At 44.8% G+C, this 3,002-nt stretch overlaps 1 long non-coding RNA gene across 1 annotated transcript; it reads right to left on the reverse strand.

The window, feature by feature from the left end:
* Positions 1-537: 537 nt before the first annotated feature.
* On the reverse strand, positions 538-2,654 carry LOC132475641 (uncharacterized). The gene is made up of 6 exons (XR_009529942.1): positions 2,499-2,654; positions 2,145-2,336; positions 1,956-2,051; positions 1,702-1,840; positions 1,354-1,485; positions 538-868 (listed from the first exon to the last, which is right to left on the reverse strand). It is a non-coding gene; the product is annotated as an uncharacterized LOC132475641 (long non-coding RNA).
* Positions 2,655-3,002: the final 348 nt, after the last annotated feature.

Consider the following 3,002-nt stretch of genomic DNA (forward strand, 5'->3'; position numbering starts at 1 on the left):
AAACAAACAAAATACGCAGCTTATTATAGCTTTAAATAGCTACCTGACTGCTGTGCTGCTTATCCCCAAAAATCTGAAGTTCCATTCAAGTTAAATAAATACATAAATACAGGCACGTGGGGGGGGGGGGGGGGGGGGGAGGGGGGGCTATGGGTGCCTGAGCCCCTTTGCCTTTGCCTCTGAATGTCAAAAGTGCCCTCTTGAGTCAAAAGTGCCCTCTTATATACATATATATATACATATATATACATATATATACATATATATACATATATATATATATATATATATATATATATATATATATATATATATATATATATATATATATATATATATATATATATATATGGATGTATATGGATATATATGGATCTGACTGGTGATAGGATAAGTTAATTCACTTGAGCTGGTAAACAGTCTGGTTATGTTTTAAACTGTTTATTCTCTTGCCAGAAGGACTATCTAAAAGGACTAGGCTACTTTATTTTGAGATGTCCCTGGAATGTTTCTTTTTAAATAACTAACTACCATTAGTGACTAGAATCATTTCATCACTTCTAGACTGAATTAATGCATTCCATAATTACCAGTAAATATTCCAATAAATATTGGTGTTTAATAAATAATTATATAATAATTATTTTCACCCAAAAATTATATTCAGGGCTAATTAAATATAATCTTTGTTTCTGCCATCCAGCGGCATCATTCAACGAAGAGAGAGGATTGAAAAGTATTTTACAAATTATACATATTTTTTTTATGTAGTTAATTATATGTAATGTAGGTTTTTGCCACTTTTGGACCTTCTGAAAGCTGCTTTATAGCAAGGTCAGGCTCACGGTCCCTAGGATGATGAGCAGAGCTGAAAATAGAGAGAAAGAGATTAAGTTATTTCATAATCCCACTAACGTTGCTTTTACGATACAATATTAAAGTGAGTAAAAAAAAAAAAGAATACAAAAAAAGAATAAAAAAAGGATATGCAGATAAACGCTGAAGCAGATATAGCCTTGCTAGCAGTTAAGCGGGGCGTCAGCTAGTGGATTAGTGGGCAGCCTAGCTATTGGTTAACTGAGTAGTCTAGCTAGAGGTTAACTGGGCAGCCTAGCTAGAGGTAAACTGGGTAGCCTAGCTAGAAGTCTAGCCAGCAGCGTACTGGAGTGGGCAACTTTACTTGAGGTTCAGCTGGTAGCCTGGCTAGCACTAAAGTGGCTAGCCTAGCTAGAGGTTGAGCGGGCAGCCTAGCTAGCACATAAGCGGACGGCCTGGACAGAGATTAAGCGGGCAGCTTGTTCATGGATTAGCATGCAGATACCGGATTAGCGAGAGCTTTGCTAGTCCGCCTACCTTGTGACAGTGCCTGGTAGGTTGGCCTGCCGCCGGCGGAGGTGATGACGTTGGTGCTATTGGAGTTGGGATTGCCCAGCTCCAACATTTCTGTCTGGACTCTGGCCTCGGGAGCTCCCAGAACATCGGTGGCTGGTTAAGAACATGTACAGTTAAGGATAAGCGATTGAAGATCCTGTGATCATATGATCCTGTTTCTTGTGTGTGTGTGTGTGTGTGTGTGTGTGTGTGTGTGTGTGTGTGTGTGTGTGTGTGTGTGTGTGTGTGTGTGTGTGTGTGTGTGTGTGTGTGTGTGTGTGGGGGAGGGTTGGTGTGAAACTTTCTTGGGCTTTTACTCGATTGGCTTACCGGGGTTGAATGCTCCGGTGACAAGAGCTAACGAAAAGGTAGACGGCGTCATTCTGACTGTCGCATCGGGGATAGTGGCTGCGAACGTACACTGGATTCTGTTTCCGTCGATGCGTCCCCTCACCGAGTTTGCATTCAGCTAAGAAGGCAGAGTCGAAGCCAGTCAATGTTTTGATATCAGCACGTCCATTGATAGTTAGTTAAGAGGTTACTGTTAAGTGGAACTTTCAGGTGCCGAATGAACTTAAACTTACAGTTCGTCGAATCAATCGACCGTTTTGCAAGATCGTTCCGATGAATTCGACCCTTCCATTGTTGTTGGCGCAAACGTAAGTAGTATCTCCTCCTCCCTGTGATGAGAACCAGCAAACAGACAGCACATTAGCAATGTTGCAGATATAAGTCGATTTTAATTGACCTGTGCGATTGTCAGGGTTATTTACCAAAGCATTGTCTGCTGACAACGTGCAGCCTATGTAGCCATCGGACTGTCCAGAGAGTCCAAACTCAAAGTTCTGTCCGGCAGTCCGTCTGGCACCCACAAAGAAACAGGATCCAGCCACCGATGGGTCACAGCTCTGTGGCTGTGAGGCACAGAGCTGGGAACTACTGCAGCCTTGGTTGGAGATGGGGCTCTGTGATTGATGACGGCGGGAAAAAGGATTTAATAAGTGCAGGTAATTATTATTATTATTATGTGTCCGATTTTTCTATTTTTCCTAATTTATTGTTATTTAGGCTACATGACATAATACAATTTCTGTCATTGTAGTGTATTATTTAGGTGAAACACTTACCGATAGACTTTCTACGATACTGTTGGGTATCAGTACTGGTGGAATCGTTGTGGCTGCGGCGGCTGTTGTTGTTGCGCCTGCTGTTGTGGTTGCGGCAGCTGTGGTTGCAGCTACTGTTGTGGTTGCGGGGGCTGTGGTTGTTGCTGCTGTTGTGGTTGCGCCTGCTGTTGTGGTTGCGCCTGCTGCTGTGGTTGCGGCTGCCGTGGTTGCGGCGGCCGTTGTGGTTGCGGCGGCTGTGTTTGTTGCGGGGGCTGTTGTGGTTGCGGCGGCTGTTGTGCTTGCGGCGACTGTTGTGGTTGCGGCGGCTGTGGTTGTTGCGGCGGCTGTTGTGGTTGCGGCGGCTGTGGTTGCGGCTGCTGTTGTGGTTGCGGCTGCTGTTGTGGTTGCGGCGGCTGTTGTGGTTGCGGCGGCTGTTGTGGTTGCGGCTGCAGTGGTTGCGGCTGCTGTTGTGGTTGCGGCGGCTGTGGTTGTTGCTGCTGCTGTTGTGGTTGCGGCGGCTGTCGT

Source organism: Gadus macrocephalus, chromosome 17 (assembly GCF_031168955.1).
Source record: "Gadus macrocephalus chromosome 17, ASM3116895v1".
Taxonomy (NCBI): domain Eukaryota; kingdom Metazoa; phylum Chordata; class Actinopteri; order Gadiformes; family Gadidae; genus Gadus; species Gadus macrocephalus.